The sequence below is a fragment of the Phyllostomus discolor genome, chromosome 1, assembly GCF_004126475.2.
Source record: "Phyllostomus discolor isolate MPI-MPIP mPhyDis1 chromosome 1, mPhyDis1.pri.v3, whole genome shotgun sequence".
Taxonomy (NCBI): Eukaryota; Metazoa; Chordata; class Mammalia; order Chiroptera; family Phyllostomidae; genus Phyllostomus; species Phyllostomus discolor.
This window is the reverse complement of record NC_040903.2, coordinates 179,609,603-179,628,462: the sequence shown is the minus strand read 5'-3', so window position 1 is coordinate 179,628,462 and position 18,860 is coordinate 179,609,603. Positions and strand designations below refer to the sequence as shown.

At 40.0% G+C, this 18,860-nt stretch overlaps 1 protein-coding gene across 1 annotated transcript in view; it reads right to left on the bottom strand.

The window, feature by feature from the left end:
• Positions 1-18,405, bottom strand: part of GNG2 (G protein subunit gamma 2) — a 108,761-nt gene extending 90,356 nt beyond the window's left edge. Inside the window, exons 1-2 of the mRNA XM_036010028.1 lie at positions 18,156-18,405; positions 905-945 (exon numbers count right to left, since the gene is read on the bottom strand). The gene's annotated coding sequence lies outside the window, so the exon portion shown is untranslated. The remainder of the gene's footprint in view (positions 1-904; positions 946-18,155) is intronic.
• Positions 18,406-18,860: the final 455 nt, after the last annotated feature.

The following is an 18,860-nucleotide window of genomic DNA, read 5'->3' as shown; positions in this document are numbered from 1 at the left end:
AAGTCATTTATAAGTAGGTTTTATTTCTTATTAGCATTTTGCTGTAGCCACTGAATAATTATGTAAATAAAAAATTAAAGATTCAATAACCAAATTCAAGCCACTGTCAAACATCCAATGAGGAAAGAAGAAAGGAGGTGCGTGTATAAATCAAACTATACTGGCCATGAGTTGGAAATTGTTAAAATTAAGTGAATATGGATATGGAAGTTCATTATATTATTCTCTCTATTTTGGTCTATGCTTGCAACTTTTCATAATAAAGTTAAATTTTAAAAGGGAGGTTGACAATCCATGTCACCGACTAGAGGAAACTGTTTTAGTTGGGGAGAGCACACACACTATCAACTGTCTCAGCAATATGGTGACTTTTCAAATCTGTAGCCAGGTGAAAAGGGCTTTAGCTAGTTTCAAAAGTCAGCTCAGCTTCTTCAAGAAGAAACCCACCAGCATTAAATTGACCTTTTGTTGTAGGTGTTGTTGTTGCTGCTACAAAGGCTCCTACAATCTGTTGACAACAGGGTTTGCCTTTCTCTGATCTAACCTCTGACCTAGCTAACGGCTCTGTTCCCCAGGGTATGTCCTCCACGGCTGTACCTGATTGGTCATGTTTGGTGCCACAGAAATATATTTTGTTCATTAAGGCAGCGACCATGAAAGGTCTCCAACTCAAGCTTTTAGAAGAAAACAGGGAAATGTGGGTGAGAAATCTGGTTACAAGGAGAGCCATTTTCCTGCTGAAATCCCAAAGTGGTGTCAATATTGCTAAAGATGCTATGAATGTTAAATAAATATCACATGTTACATTTTTTCACCTATAGCATCACTTAAGATAGGTATTTTCCTTTTGAAGTTCTGGTGAGATTCAAGAAGATCCTAGAAGAAAATATTTCAGAATCCTTACCTTTTCAGTTCCCGAAGCCTGAGGCTCACTGGCAGATCTGGCTGTCAAAAGAGCAAAGAGGAGAATGTGTTGTTTAGAAAGAGGAGAAATAACATGACAAGTAAGAGCTGAACAAGCAAACGAATATTTCTGTAAGTGGCATTGGGTGCTGATGGCCAAATGGCTCTAAGAGCAGGAACACCTAACAGGTTTACATTTCTGAGCCAAGAAGCAGACATTTTGTTAACTCTTTTCCTTTTAACAAATATATCTGTGCAAATAGGAGTTCTTTTCTTTGTGAACATCCCTAGCCTGTCAGACTACATGAAAACACAAAGTTGTTTTGGAATCCCTAGCGGGAGCAGAGTTCTCGGTGACAGAGTCTGTGTACCGGTGAGATGAGTTCGAATGAGCTTCCCTTCTGCCCTCACCCGATTTGCTCCCAGCAGGACCAAAGTGGCAGAGGCAGAGCACGCTCTTTCTCTAGGTGTTAGGGGCAGAGTTGGAGTACCCTTTGTGGGTATCTAGCACTTTAAGAGGGTAGATGAACAAGGTAGTGGTTGCAAAAGCATCTTTAGCATCCAAAGCTTCTGCAGGCTGTTTAAAAGGCTGTAGAAACACCTGTACCCCAAGGCACTAACGACCTCTGAGGATGTTGAGCAGATTTGGCCTAATTTTGCCTACTGTGCCCGAGTTTGGTTCATATCTAAGAAAGTTCCTATGTTCAGAAGCTCCTCTACTTCTGAAAACCTACCCAGCACCCAGCTCCAAAGGAATTGCCTCTGCCTCAGGGAGTGCTTTACCATTATTTTGTTGCATCTCAGAACGAAGAGGTATCTCACATTGAAAGTGCTAAGGGTGAAAACCCCATTCACATGAGGTCCTAGGACCAAACCCACGTTAATGTCTCTGGAGATCTCCTGTTGCTGAAGAGTGGCCTGTGTGCTGCAATCTCAATGCAACCAATTGTATTCCCAGGTGAATTTAAGGGATCATATGTTTTCAAATGAGCCAAAGTTATTAGAAAACTATTATCATGATTAATGACAGCAAAGAAAAAAAAGCCAAGAGCAAAAACAATCTATTTTCAGAGAACAAACCGTAGGGATAACAATGATTAGCGGGACTTGCAACATAAGCCTGTTCCAGGGTACGCCGGCACCCATACATTACTGCCAACAGCATGAATCAGCAGCGCCTCTCTGGCGGGCAGTTTGGCAGTATTTATCACGACCCTCAAATATATTCTCAATTATTGTCTTAGTAATGTCACCCCTTTGACTTTATTAAAAAATAAGTAAGTAAAATCCAAAAATGTATAAAAAGAATTATCACCATGTGTTAAAAAGAGCCTGGATACCAAACACAATCTATATATTTTTATATTAAATAAAACAGAGAAACTCTACATAAAGGAACTTTAAAACAATGAATAAAAAAATTTAAATGAGGAAAAATGCACATGATATAAAGTTACATGAAAGAGAATATAAAATTTTATATACAGCATGACCTCAACTATTTTTCTAATATACATATTTACAAACACATGATTTTTCTAATATATTTTCTATATTTTGCATGTGACATTTTTAAAGTGGTAGAAATTGCTAGATATGCCTTAATATCTGCTCTCTTCTTATTCCAGGCTTATAAATGAATTCTAAGTAGCACATACCACATACATGTCAAAAATAACTACTTTTCCCAGCCTCCCTTGCTGCTAGGCATGTGGCCATGGGTCAAATTTCAAAGGAATGGCTGCAAAAGTGATACGTGCATCTCTGGGTTATGCCTTTCCCTTTCACCACTCTCCCTTCTTGCTGGTTATAGCAGGCTCCTTATGGCAAGCCATGTTACACCACAAAGCTAGGGAAACAAGAGAGGAATAACAGAACAATGTGCTATAAGAAGCCTGGGTTCCTCGATGATCTTGTAGAGGAGGGCTATTTACAAGCCCTGGACCACCCACCTCTGGATTGTTATGAGAAAGAGGAATAACTCCCAGCACTTGTCAGCCACTGTGCAATGTGGTTCCTTACAAGCTATTCAACTAGCAACCTAATTAATGGAAAGGCTCATTCTTATTTTTGCTTTACAGTTTAAGCATTTTCCAAAGGTTCAATAATTGTCATGAATTACTTTGTCAGAAGAAAAATGTAAGCTTTGTTTACTAATGTTAAGAAAATGAAGGTAGCACAGAAGAAGTCTGGGTAACATTTGCCTTCTTTCCACACAGGAGAAAAAATGAAACTTACCGTTATGAGAACTAGTTATTACATCATATGCCAGTGCACAGATCACACACACACTCTCTGAGTTTGTATGACCCTTAGTCACACCCTGTGGCACTTTATTTGAAAACTTTTGAAAAATAGTTTTAATAAGGAAAGTAGTTTAACTCTAAATAAAATCTGCTTTAAAATCTGCTTGAGGAATACTCAAAAAAAAAACAAAAAAAAAAACAAAACTCTACTCAATGCATTACAGTAGTTCCCCCTTATCCATGGTTTCACTTTCCATAGTAAGACATAGTTCAACAATATTGAATGGAAAATTCCAGAAATGAACATCTCATACGTTTTAAATTACACGCCATTCTGAGTAGCGCGATAAAATCTCGCACCATCTCCTATCCTGTCTGGAATGAGAATCATCTCTTTGCCCAGTGTCTCCACGCAGTATATGCTATCTGCCCATTAGCTGCTTATTAGCCTTCTCAGTTACCAGATTGATTGTCATGGTATCCCAAGGCATGCGTTCAAGTAACTCTTATTTTACTTAATAATGGCCCCAAAGTGCAAGAGTAGTGATGCTGGCAACTCAGATATGCCAAAGAGAACACATAAAGTGCTTGCAGTAAGTGAAAATGTATGTAAGTAGAGGAAAAAACATAATACATATAGGGTATAGTCCTACCCATGGTTCAGGCATCCACTGGGGGGGGGGGGGGGCGCATCTTAAAATGTATCCTGCGCGGGAATGGGGGACTACTGTATATCTACCCATTTAAGAGGATACACAGACCTGCTTAAAGTGAATTTAGAAACATTCTTAAAAACAGTTTTGTATGTGCACTAACTCATACATTTACTTTAAGGGTGCTGTTCGTTCTCTGTATAGAATCATAACGAATCCCTCTAATAGCAACTCCACTGACCCAATAACTGTTGACTGCCCATCAGCAGAGATGTTGATTTCTTTCCCCTGGAGAGGGGAAAGGTTTGGCAGAGCTCACATAACCTTCCAGGTCTCCTCTGTAACTTAGGGGCCTGCGTTATAAGATGGCTGTCCAAGAAAAAGGAGTCACATCTACTCCATAAAATACAGGAAAGATATCTGGTCTACTTGGGCATCGGATCTGAAACAAGGGCCTCACTAAAACCGGTCTCTAACCACATTAGAATAATGCACTGAGGATCCTTTAAATTTGTGATAACGTTATGCCAGTGGCATTTTGCACCTTATAGAGGATCATTAAAGCCCTATACACTTGCATACAAGACGGTTCACCAGGTAGACCCTAGAGACTTAGGTGTAATTATATATCAGAGAAAAAAACCCTTCTCAAGAGAATGCCAAGTGGTCCTTTTCCCACCTGTGAATCACAACATCCAACACTAATATGGCTAACTTACATTCAATAACAAAGGCAGGATGCCAGAGTTTCATCACTTCCCTCTGAGGATGACTGTGCCAATATTTTCAAGAACACCCTATATTCTCCCTTGCAATAATTGAAGCTGATAGTCAAAGCTCTGAATTCTCAGTTTCTTTCCCCTTTTTCCCTTCACAGGAACATAAGCAAGCCAACTCAACAGGCCTAATTACCATGGCAACGACATGCGCTGTGATGATGAGCGTGTTTGTTTTTTAAAATGACTCACAGATTGTTCCCCCAGAAACCTCAGACACACAGGTTTCTGGCTGGTTTATAAAATCTCTTCAAAGTTTTCTTGCAAATTTCTTCTATTAGCATAATTGGTGTGATGAAGAGACATTCATCACAATCAAATATGCCCTTCTCCTTAAGGATAAAAAAAAAACACCTCACTTGGTTCCTTAAACACTCCAAGATTAATCAATTTAAAACTCAAGTTAATAATGAAATTAATTTGAGTTTGTACGCCGGAGATAATTAATCTGTTCCTAATTTAAATAATTAAAGTATTTCATAATGTAGTTTTAGAGACCCAAATGGAATAATCAGCTGAAATAAAATCAGGAGTAAAAAAATATCAAATAAAATAGCCTAAATCTGTGGGCCTATGGTCAGTCACACATAAAGTGTTACAAAAGAATAAATGTCTTAATACTGAGATGTTTTTCAAACTAATGTCCAAAATAAAGACATTTATTTTTTAAAGTTCAGACATGAACTTTAGAAGACACTAAATGTCTTTAAATAAAGACATTTATTTTTAAAGTCAGACATGAAAGTGTCCAGACATTTGGAGAACTGTGGACTACACTTCCATTTATTTACTTAATACAGATTATTTAAGACCTTCTATGTACTAAACACCATTGTGTATAACTGGAACATTGCACTGAGGGCTAGGGAGGTCTATTTTATTACTGGAGATGAAAGCCCACGTACTCTCAGAAGGACCCTTTGCTTCACAAGACACCATTCTGAATAAACTCTCAGTGAGAAGACCCATTACTTAATGATTGATCGATCATATCAGGCCTTGAATTCAGAGTCCTGATTTTGGCATCACAGTTGACTCCCTCCAAAAAAAGATGCTGGTAATTTTGGTATGTTGATTTCCCCTGTATGAAGTAGAAATACATTTTATTTGACCAGAAATTTAACTAGAAATTTTTATATAAATCTATTTAACTTAAGAGTCTGTCTCCTGATGCTTATGTATAATATAACATCTAATATGCATGCAAACACACAGAAAATAGTCCCTAAAAATTACTGTCTCCAAACAGCTACACATTTTATGCACTGTTACCAATAACATATTTTTTCTCTAGAGTTTAAAGGGGTAGCCTGAGTGTGTCTGTCAGGAGAGGCTAGGTTATTCTGCAGCAAACCACGCACCCCACTCCACCCCCAGCTCAAATCTCAGTGGCTCAAGACAGCAGAGCTTATTTGTACCTCTCACTACCTGATAGGTCAGTGGAGAGATCACCTCTGTGTTGTCTTTACTCCGAGACTCAGGCTTAAGAGAGCAGCCACCCTTTCCTCCTCTGCTCTGAACTACTCCCCGTCACCAAGTGATGGGCTTATGCCCTGGTTCTTACAAGCTTCTTCAGGGAAGTGGCATATATCATTTCTGCTCACATTTCACTGGCCAGTGCAAGATACATGGTGACACCTAACTAAAGTGGACAGAGAAACATAAGTCTATCATGCGGTGAGAAGGAAAGCTGAAAATATTTATGAGTAAGCACATGGATTACTGAACAAACAGCATATGCCTGAGATTGACACTTAAGTAAATTACTTAGAACACCAATATGTGACTATCCCATAGAAATAGGCTTCCTTAGGTGATTCCTTACCCCAAGTTTGAGCATCTATGATTGAGGTTGGGCTGTAATCATTTCTGGCAGAAATTCAGTAAGAATCCCATGGATAGAATAAAAGATATTCTACTCCAGCATGTGGTGACAATAACAATGTTATAATAGCTACCCATCTGAATAATTACTATAGGTCAAGCACTAGGCTAAAGAAATACTCTACATACATTATATAATTTTCTCCTGACAATTTTATGAAGTAGGTATTGTCATCATAATTTCCCATATTATACAACAAGCATACGATGTTTAAGCAACTTGCTCAAGAAATTCTGACTCCCATGTTTTTCAACTACCATGTTCACCTGTGTAAGAAGCCTTAGAATATTATTTTTACACTATATTTTAGAATTATTTTAAGACATAGTAAAAGAGAAGTTGTACAATTTTTTTTTTTTTTTGCCTAGGACCTTCCACCTTTGCACATTTAAATTTTCTTATTATTTTAAATAAAGAAAATCTTGGGGCTGTTCAATATCATTTTTTTCCAAAGAAAAAATAAAACTGTTAGTGAAATGCCTTTAATGCCTATACACGGCAATGTTCCCTATGCACAATCGTCATGCATAAGGTTAAAAAACAGCAAAGGATGAATTGAGTTTTCCGAGGATAGCCTCCAAAATGAGATTTTTTCCTGTTTAGATTTTTCAATTTTTTTCAAATGGTTCTGCATGGATTGGATAAATATTCTTCTTAAACAGAGCTCTGTTGGCAAAGCCTAAAAATTAACTTTACTTTCCTGTTTAAAAATGCAAATATAAGAGTAGGAAGCACTCAATCATCTACTACAGAAAAGGTACTCCTACCATTAATACATAGTCTGTTATGATGAGAAAGCACAGAAATACACTCAGAGATGAGCAGTCAAAACACTGTAATGACAATTCCACTGAAATTTCCCTTTTTCACTGTTGCTGCTTCACATGTATAGCCTCTGAAATACAACACCAAAGTGGAAGGTAAGAACCATGAAGAAAATGCAACAATAATGAAACTGCATGTTGCCTCTGAGTTGGAAAGTGAAAACCTATTTTCAAAATAACTCATAATAGAAAATTCTACAGATTACTCATTCTTATCTTACAGGTGCCATGATCAACAAAATACATCCCTCTCTAGAAAAAAAAAAAACAAGGTTTTCATTTATGTCTGACAGATACCATACACAGAACCTTAGCCTTTCTAGCTCATTTCTTGGCCCTAGGTGGATTTTATTTTCATCAAATTGATTTAAATGACCAGCCAGGAAGACTCAATTTAATTATATATTTTTACAATGCAGACATGCAGACCTGGTTGTCTAAATTAAATGCTATTTTTATTGCTTTATAGAACCTGATGTATTTTCTTCTGGAATAATTTGTTTAGAAGGTTCTTCTTTACTTGGTCTTACATCAGCCATTTTGTATTTTCTTCTAGGGTTCTTTTTGCAATCTACCTAGGTCATCCTCACCAATCAAAACAAGTTTTGGTGTGTGTGTGCGTATCAAAGGGAGATGCATGAAAGCACTGTTTAACTTAGAGTTGTGTGATCTTGATAACACTGATTTAATCTTTTGAGCCTTGGTATCTTCACTTATAAGGTGGGAATAATAATAGTTGCAGACTGTTGACTGCCCACCTGATAACCATTCACCTTTCTTCCTTGCTAATAGAACCAATTCTTTTTGCGGTGTGGGGGGCAGAGGGGTGCGGGTTGGCAACTATGTTCTTCAGAGAGACAGGCTGCTCCAAAGCCTCAGGAGGAAATTTTATTTTTAGCCAATCACAATGGGCCACCTTCCTATCCTAAGAGATAAGCATATGAGTTGTGAGGGGAATTCTGCTGGAGATAGCTTTGCCTGTAACCTTAAAAAAAGGTACATGAGAAGAAACTAGCCACTTCACTGTGTCTCTAGGCATTGAACCCTGCCTATATTCTGAAATTATAGTAGCCATCTCAGCACAGCGACAAAGATGGGCCCAAGAGAAAACCAATCTGCTGAGGTGGTCAGAATGGGAGGAAGTAAAGAATTCGGGATTGCTAAGAATGTTGTTCACCTATGCATAACTAACTCTGGACTTACCCTCCTTTCAGGAGGTTTGGAGATAAATTTCCTATTGTTCAAACTATTTTGGTAAGGTGTTCTTTTCTCAGCAGCCAGAAGTGTCCTGATAGGAAAATACTGTTCTCATTTCATAGGCTTACTTTTAAAACTAGTGGAAAACCGTAATGTATACAAAGCATCCAGCACACAGCGGCACAAACAGAATATGGGAAAAGTGCTAGTTCTCATCTTGATTTCTGAAACACGTACATTGATCTTGACTCATTCAAACGTGAGAGCTGGACCCTGTGTTGTTTGAATGGCTCCTCCGTGAGTTTTCCCTAGTTCTTCTAGACAGAATAAAGGGCAGAAGTCAGTGCTTTCTTTATTTACTCATCTAAAGGTAACACCAAGTACCCTAAGTTTATTTTAAACAATGAGATTGGCGTTTAATTCAGACAGCAAGCCCTGCAGTGCTGACTGTAGTGTAGAAAAATGTAGTTCAACAGAGGCATCTTCCTGACTGTGTAAATCAACGGATCCAAATAAAAGTCAGCCCTGACCAAGTACTCAACACAACAGCCAAGTGCTCCTCATTTGGAGTCAACCTAGTTTAACTGAAAATGTTCTTTTGTAGATGAAAGACATATTTTATAGATTACCATACACATGTAAAAAGGCAGCATCTCATCTGGAATTTTGTCTCATCCTTATTCCAGAATCCAGTACCTTTTGCTTGGGAACCTTCTCCCCCTAGATCTTCATATGGCTGACTCCTCACCATAATACAAGTCTCAGTTAAAATGTCACCTCCTCAGAGAGGCCTTCAGGGATTACCCAACAACAGTAAAACTTCCCAATACCACCACCATCACACACACAACTTTTATAATTCAACCGGTTACTATTTTAATCCATGTCAGCATTCATCACTACCCAATATTCTCTTGTATTGTAATTTGTTTCTGTGAATGGGGTCCAACCCTGGCTGGTTCTGATCTAATGAGTCTGTGTTGAGGCTTGGGACATAGGTATTTTTTTAAAGCACTCTTTAGTGATTTCCAATGTGAAGCCAGATCTAAAATCCCCTGGTTTATGTATTGTCCTTGTTTTGTTTGTCCAACTTTCCCCTAGCCCTTCAAAGGATATGTGTCACACTGCAGACATTCAGTTACGAAGTGCGGACAGACTGCCTACCTGTGTTGTAATTATGTCAGTAGTGTCTGCTCACCAGTACTTTATGAGCAGGCTCCTAGAGTATCTAACCTACTTGGCATCAAAAAATAAGTGCCTCAAGAAAGTTCCATAAATAAATGAATAATAAACAGAATGCATTTGTGGACTTACATGTTCTCACCAAATAAAGGTAAATAAATAAAGAGAAGGTGATGGATAATCAATGTGTTAATTGGCTAGAGAGGAGCAGTCTTTTGGCAGTACATATCAAATCACCACAGTGTACACTTTAACTACATTTTTAACTAAAATTAAAATTTTATCAGTCATACCTCAATAAAGCTGAAGTTAAAAACAAACAAACAAGTGCTGGCCAAAGTGGCTCAGCTGGTTAGAGCATCAGCCCATAACCAAATGGTTTCGGATTCAATTTCTGGTCAGAGCACATACCTAGGCTGTGGGTTTGATCCCCAGTCTAGGATGCGTGTGATCCCCAGTTTGGTCTGGGAGCATACTGGAGGCAACCAATCAATGTTTCTCTCTCTCCCTTCCTCTTTCCCTTCTCTAAATGAAAAAAATCTCCTTGGGTGAAGGTAAAAAAAATTTAAACAAAAAAAACAAAGAAAAGAATCTCCAAACTGTTTTTGTGTACTATAAAGAAGATAAAGATAAGACTGGATGTGGCCACTCTCCGCAAAGATCTTGCAAAAGAAAACAAAATCAGATTGCCATTATACCCAGTAAAATGTGCTCACTGCTGTGATGAAGGAGAAGAAGACTTCCGGGGAGGTAAAGATTACTTCTTATTGGGGATGAGAGGGAAGAAACCAAGAAAGGCTTCATAGAAGAGGTAGCATTTAATCTGAGCCTCACAGGAAAGATGGAATTTGGTTCTTTGGAGAAGAAAGACTGTGGCAGTGACATGTGGAAGGGGAAGCAGGGAGGTTATTCTAGGGAGAGGCAAGAACATAAACAGCAAACCAACCCAGCTGGGGGTCAGAAGGGCCTGAACTAAAACAGGGCAATCCACATGGAAAAGAGTAGAGAGTGTCGTGATATGTTTCTGACTACAACTTGGGTTGTTGGTGAGGAAAATAGTGAAAATGAGTTTTTATAATTGAGGGACTGAGAGAATGGGTGTCCTTGATAATCATGGAATCAGGTGAGGAACTGGTGTGGAGGAGCATGGGAAGGGGATGGCCAGTGCTGCTCTGGACACGGGAGTTTCACTGTCAGTGGGCTGGATGCTATGGGAGGTCTGCAGGAACCGATGTGTAAGTTTAGAAAGGAGGTTAGAGGTCAGGATGGAGAATTGGTTTGGGGACTGACTCACACAGCAACGATGACTGAAATCATAGGAGGGGATTTGATTAAGGGAGAGGGAAATTAAATTGCCAAAGAATCAAATCTCGAGAACACTGAGAGAGAATCTAGAATGGACGGAGAAGACGGAAGCCTTCCAAGAGGAGTGGAGGGTGGCAGAATATGCCACCTCAAAATTTGCCTCTTTGGCATAAGAATTATTTTGGAAAAGAGCACACATAGGAGAAATTCTGAAAACAGGCTAGAAGTTACCTCTTTAATAAAGAAAATTTACATTTGCGAAGGAAATCATCATTTGTAAAAGTGCCTCCCTCTCTGTACCAGGAAGAAAAGGATGACTAACAATTGGATACTCTCGTCTGTGGAGGGGCACCCACCTAAATGTGCGTAACAGTCTGACTCTCATTTACGCGCTTCTCCTGATCACCTCCCCACACCTGGCCTCCTCCACATCTCCTCACTTACGTCTTCCAGCTGAAGATGTTTTTCAATCCTGAATTCTCAACCATCTCTGAGAGTTACTCATTTTTCCCTGGATATCTCTTTTGTATACATGAGGTGCACATATTCATAAATGCCTGCTTTTCTCTTATTGATCTGTCTTTTGTTACAGGGTGCTTGCTGAGAAGTTAGGAGGGTAGAAGGAAAACTACTTTTCCTTCCTTACAGTTAGGAAGAAAACAAGCTCAGTAGAGGTTTAAAAAGTACAGAGGAAGCTTTGCTGACAGCAGGGTTGTTTAAATTTTAATTAATTTATCTGTGTAAACTAAGCATGTTTGCAAGCAAAGAGGAAAGGGCCAATAAAGAGAAGAAACCAAATATGTAGGAAGGAGATAGAATTATTGTCAGAACCTAGTCCCCTAGAAAGTAAAAGGAAATGGAATGGAGAGTCCAAGTGTGGGTTTACTCCTGACTAAGAAGAAAAGGCTGTGTTAATTTGATCTAAGAAGGAAGGATAAGAGAATGGATGAAGACAGAGAAATCTTGAGGTGGTAAGGAATAAGGCTGAGGAAACCTATAGCACACACCTTCTCAGAAAAATAGAAGGGGGTCATGTGTAATGGGTAAAGGGAGCAGGGCTTGGGTTTAATGGTTTTCATAAAAAATGCACAGGGGAAGTGAAATTTTAAAAAGTAAGAATAAAAGATTTTCAAACAATAGCAAGAGCCCTGCTGATGTTGCAGTGAATCTCGAGTGGAACCCATCAACCCAGTTGCCAGACCCTCTCCATTAGCTCTGAGTGCCAGGCACCTGGGAGCAAGTATCATGGCTGTCTGACACTGACAACCAGGTTGGCAGGGTAGCAAGGGAAGGTCAAAGAAACAGAGATCAAGTGATTGGTTCTCCATTAAGAGCATGACTGTTTACATATATTTGCAAGAGATAAAAGGGTTGATTTTGCCTTATCTTGAACCTTGGTATATAGTGGTGCCACTTCAAAGAAACATGTTATCCCTAAAGCTTGACAACTGACCTCCCTCTTTTTAATGTTTCAAGTCCTCCAGAGCCCTGCTGGTGTGGCTCAGTGGATTGAGTGCCCACCTACAAACCAAAGGGTCGCTGGTGCGATTCCCAGTCTAGGGCACATGCCTGTGTTGTGAGCCAGGTCTCCAGTAGGGGGCGCATGAGAGGCAACCACACATTGATGTTTCCCTCTCTTCCTCCCTTCTCCTCTCTAAAAATAAATAAATAAAATCTTTTAAAAAATAATAAAGTCCTCTAGAGGTTGTCTGAACACTGACTCCCATTAAATATAACTCATTTTCGCCCTGGCTGGCGTAGCTCAGTGGATTGATCGCGGGCTGGGAACCAACGTGTCCCAGGTTCGATTCCCAGCCAGGGTACATGCCTGGGTTGCAGGCCATAACCCCCAGCAACCGCACATTGATATTTCTTGTTTCTCTCTCTTTCTCTTTCTCTCTCTCTCTCTCTCTCTCTCTCTCTCATCTCCCTCCCTTTCCTCTCTAAAAATAAATTAAAAAATATATATATAAAACTCATTTTCTTTAACATAAAAGCTTTGGGGTACCATATATATCTCTGATACTCTTACCTGAAAATCTGAATTTCATTTCCATAGTGGCATCTTTACATTTGAACAAATGTGGACAAAGAAACTCCATATTCACATATGGTGTTAAATATAAACATCACCTTTTTAAACAAAATAATTCAGTCTTATAAACAATTCTAATAGTCACAAAGTATGGAGACTTTCTCTATTCCTGTCCTATTATGGAAGAAAGTTAAATGAAGATTGAATTTGGGAGGTGGGGTATTAATCAACTGTGCATCTTTGGACAAGTAACTTAAACTCTGGGCCTATTTAATTATCAGTGGTGGAGGGTGGTTGATACAGGCTAGCATGGTTTCCAAGTCATTTTCAGCTCTACCATTCCCAATGTCTTAGGCCAGGGACTAAACCTTAATACAGCTCTGTAATTCCCCCTCTTCCTTGTGTATCCATAGAACCAGGCATGGATCCTCCCAGAACTTGTGAAATGAATAGATTTGGAAAGTAAACAAAGCCAGGGGTCATTACTGCCAGCCCCAACCCCCCCACCCTACAACACACACAGAGTACATCACAAAAAGTTAACATGCAATTATTCAGAAACTCTTCAAACCATTCAAGGTCAATGACTGCAGCCACAGCATACAGCTCAGACTCTGTCCCTGTTCAATAGAGTCCTTGCTCCCTGCTCTTCTTGCCCAGCTCTCCCCAGCCCCATTCATACCCTGCCTCAGCACTTTGGGAATCAGGAGTGAAATACATAGTGGAAAATGAAACACACAAAGATTTTTTATTTTCGAACATGAAATTTAGATGAGAATCATATTTCATTAGGAGAAACCTGTTGTCCCAGAGATCTATAGCTATTATTTACGACTACAGGGCTTCTCTACAGGTTGATGCTCCCAATTATAAAGGGTTTGGAAGCAATTTAGTACTTTAGTATCTCTCCCTTCTTCTGACACTACTACCTGTTGGGCAATTTTTCTCATCCAGCTGAGGGGAAGGTGGAAAGGCACTTAGGAGACAGTAGTAGCCTGGTCCACACTTGACCATCAGGGTCCCTGGTCTGACTGTCTACTCAGGGGATTGAATTTCACTATTGGGTTCCTGATATCACAAAGTATCAGGAGTTCTACAGATTTTCCTACTTTCTCCTTTTGATTTTAAAAGTTACTTTGATAGAAGTGTTTTACTCGGGCAGGAATAATACTGATGTATGACCAAATTAAATACAAATGTTATAATTATGATCGTTGGCACACTATGTTAAGAGATCTCACCATTTAAAAATGTCTCTTCCAAAACAATCCAAGTGAAAAATGAGCAAAGGACTTGAATAAACATGTCTTCAAAGGATATATACAAATGGCCAATGAGCGCTGGAAAAGCCTCTCCAAATCACTAATCCTTATGCAAATAGGATTATTTGCATAGGAAATGCAAATTGAAACCACACCGAGATATCAATTCACACCCAGTAGGATGGCTACTATCGAAAACAAACAAGCAAAACCTCCAGAAAAGAACAAGTGTTGGTGAGGATGTGCAGAGAAGGGATCCCCTGTGCACTGCTAATGGGAATGTAAAATGGTGCAGGCAGCTGCTGCGGAAAACAATATGGTAGTGCCTCAAAAATCAAACATAGAATTAACATATGACTCAACAATTCCACTTCTGGGTACCCCAAAATAAATGAAAGCAGGAACTCAAACAGATATTTGCACACTTATGTTCACAGCAGCATTATTCCCAATAGCTAAAATGTGGAAGTAACCCAGTGTCCACCAAATGAATAAACAAAGTGTGGTACATTCACACAGTGGAATATTATCCAGCCGAAAAAGGAGGGAAAGTCTGACACATGCTACAACATGGAGGAACCTTGAAGACAAGTGCTAAGCGAATTAAGCCAGTCACAAAAAGGCAAATAATGTATGATTCCACTTACATGAGGTACCTAGCATAATCAAAATCATAGAGACAGAAAGCAGAAGGGTGGTTGCCGGGGGCCAGGGGAGGAGGGAATGGGGAGTTAGTGTTTAATGGGGACCGAGTTTCCCCATTAAACTCCCCAGTAAACTCAAATTTCTCAGTTTGAGAAGATGAAATGGGTTTAGAGACGGATGGGGGTGATGGCTGCACAATAGTGTCAACACACTTAATGCCATAGAATAGCCAAAATGAGAAATTTTCACTTCAAAATAGCCAAAATGAGAAATTTTATTAAAGATATATTTATTTTACTACAATAAAAAAAAGTCTCGGCCCTGGCTGGCGTAGTTCAGTGGATTGAGCGCGGGCTGCAAACCAAAGCATCGCAGGTTCGATTCCCAGCCGGGGCACATGCCTGGGTTGCAGGCCATGGCCCCCAGCAGCTGCACATTGATGTTTCTCTCTCTCTCTCTCTCTCCCCCTCCCTTCCCTCTCTGAAAATAAATAAATAAGTCTTTTTTAAAAATTTGAATCTTCTTTTAAAAAAAAAGTCTCCTGGAACTTTCGTGATAGTGGCAAAGATTATGTGTATGCTAACTTTTCTTTATGCCACCCAGGAATGAAAAATGACATCTGAGTACCTACTATGTCCCAGGTCCCCACATATCCACAACAAAGCAAAAACAAAATAAAAATCAACCCCCCCCCAACAGAATCAAAACAAAACCCCACCACCTTGACTAGGTACTATTGAACCCTCTTTATGATGAAAAAACTAAGGTTCATAAATTAACCTACTAGGTTAAGTGATAGGATTCAAAGGCAGATTTGCCTGACTCTGCAAGCCTGCATTCCTTTGAGTCCATGATGTTATTTTCTTTTACCCACAATTGTCTTTTTGAACGGGCTTTCTGTTTTGAGTATACAGCCTTTATACTTAAAAGTTGGGCTTGCCTTCAGAGGTAGGCTAAAGAAGTCAGTGGACCAAATACATTCGCTATGTGCCTACCACATGAGGCCCAGGGCTGGCTATGAAATAATGGAGTCGTGTTTCCTCTCTCAGCCATTGGCCATATGGCAGAAAAGAAAAAACACATTCAATTAAAATTTCAGTGTTGGTCGACTCCCTCAAAAGCCACTGAGTATCCTGGGCAAAAGCATTATGCCTTTCAATATTCCATATGGCCACAATAAGTGGAAATAGTCTCATTTTACAGCGTAGGAGCATTTTCATCTTTTTCCTAAGCCTTCTACCATTGCAGTTACTGATCTGCTGTTACTCACTAATGTTGTGCCTCAAGCTGGAATTAAACAATTAAGGAAACGTTTTGTGCTGTGCACAAAACAGGCACCTCTTAGTTGTTTTCTGAAAGAGAGCAAGGGGCTCTCTTGACTCTCCAGTGCCTGTGGGCCAAGGTTTTATTTTCTTACTCTTGTGTGAAACACGCAGAGAAGAGGCATGCAGGTTGTCCACACACCCCCCAAACACAGCTGAGTGTTGGCATTACCTAGTGAACACAGCTGGTAGATGAGTCAGTACCAGAGGATGAGCCCATACTCATTCATACAGCCCAGGTTCCCAACTTTCTACTTCACGTAATGACAGGCAGCTTGATCGGAGAACTCCAGTCAGGGGCTTTCTGGATCCCAGATCTGGGCTAGACCCCCTCTCTGGGCAGGTATCTTCACATATTTTACTAAAAAGAGGCAAATGGGAAGGGGAGCTGTGGAATACATGGCGTGACTTGTTTTGCCCACAGATTTGATTAAATGCAGTGAATCTGTCAGGGGAGTTCCATGGTTTTGCCTCTTAGACATAGAACCAGGTTTCACTGAATAAGTCACCTCAGAAAAGTAGACATTGCTTTTTCCTCCAGTACCAAAATATTCTTCTCTCTCAAAGTGTGCTGCTATACTACAGATTTTGAGAAGCCAAATGAATTTCATAAAATAGCTTAAAAAAAACCTATAGCTCTTCACAGTAGAAAGTGGTGATAAATGAGGAGGCACATATACCCTCAACGGCTTATTCAGTGTTTAAAAACCACTATTTTAAGAATTTATTAGTGTCTCAATATGACCTTTTTATTATTTTACTCTACTATAAAAAGAAAAGAAATTCTTTTTTTTTCTTTGAAAATTTATCTCCTTCCATTCTAATAACTTAAAAAATAAAACCTTTATCAATGACTATTTGCTGCTTAACTGTACTTTCTTTTGGAGACAAAGCTTAATTTTTAGAACCAGCTACACTAGGGTGTTAAACTCTTTCTCCTACATATCATGTCAAAGGACTCCACAATCTCCTCTCTTATCCATTAGACTTATTTAATGCACTTTTACATATCATTCATAAATATGAACAAGTCACGGTCACAGACTCTTATTAAGAGCATCCATTGCTCAAGAAAATCAAAGAATAAAAACCACGTTCTGATTTTACTATTTCAGTCTGTCTGTGGTGTATATAAGTAAGGAAACAACCCAGCCACATTTTTATATTTTGTTCCTCACTGAGATTCACATGCGTCTTGCCCTAGAGATGAATAAAATCCATGTAAACATAAAATCCAGGTATACACTGGTATCTCATTCTGGACAAGCGAAACCCGCCACCCTCCTTTGAGAAAGGAAGCAACTTTAGGAGAAGACCGATTGGCAAATTGTGGCTGTTTCTGAGGTTACAGTGAAGCAGCTGCACAGAGCACCGGGAAGAAGACACCGTTTTTTAATGGTAAATACTGCCCCTCACAATACGCAATTCTTTTGTTGGCAAATTCTGAATACAAAAGGATTTAATACCCCTATGCCTCCCCCAAAAGAAGCCAAATCACAGTCATTATGCTGCAAAACAGATGATACCCCCGTGCAACGTGTCGGAAAGATAATGCAATTAGCATTTTACTCGCTTACACCCCTGAAAGAGGACTGCAACGCTCAGATGATCCGCTCACAGCTTCACAGCCCCAGTTGATTTCAACTCAGCCCTGCTTTTCTTCCCAGAGAACTGTGCTAACAGCTCCTTACATTTGGCGTGTTTTCCTGATCAGTCACCAAAGATAAGCACTCTGATCGTTTTCTTTTTAAAGCAAATGTGGTCATTCTCAAAAGCCCTTCCACAAGAACCCATCTTAATCATTTTCCCCAATCCTGAAACAATGTCCCTATCTTCCCTTAGAAATCTGCCTGTAAAACCACAGGCGATGGTCATTTCACTCACTTAAAAAAGACCGACAATGAAACGCCTTTCTCTTACCTTGGCTCTGAGGCTGGTCAGAGAAGAGTGGCTTTTCTCCTGTCTCCGAGCTGGTCTGTGCAGGCGAGCTCCGGCGCAGCCCGCCCAGCCCAGCGCAGCAGTAGTAGGAGCTGCCCACAGAGCAGCGGCCGTTGTGTGTATGTGTAGCAGCTGCGCCGGCAGCCCAGGGACTAGTCCCCACCCAGCTTTGTCTTCAGTCATCGTTCTTTCTACAGGAAGCAGCACATCTCCCACTTCCTCCTCTCTTAGTAGCTGCGAGCTGCTTTCTTCTTTCCCTCTCATTCCATTTCAGGGCTCACTAGCATTTTCACCTTTTCTTGGGCTACTGACACAATTTGACTAGAAGAAACCAACCCCTTTACCCCTTTGTTCCAAATCCCTTTGGTGGTATCTGGTCCTTCCTTCCCCTTCCATATTCCCTCACCCTCACCTCCACGGCCTACCGCCTTCAGCACGGGCGGCCCCCTTGCCGGCACACAGTCTGCTTTCTTAGCTTGAACTTGACTTGTTTTCATTGTTGTTGTTGTGGCTGTTTTTGGGGGGATGTCAACAGCCCCTGGCCAGGTTCCGGTCCTGAGATCCAGCACCAGCCTCAATGGCTCCTTCTGATTCACTATAATCTTTTTCAAATGAATTAACTGGAAGCTTGCAGTGCCTTGCTGCAGCATTTTTCTCTGGGCCAACATTCTACACGACTAATTTCTC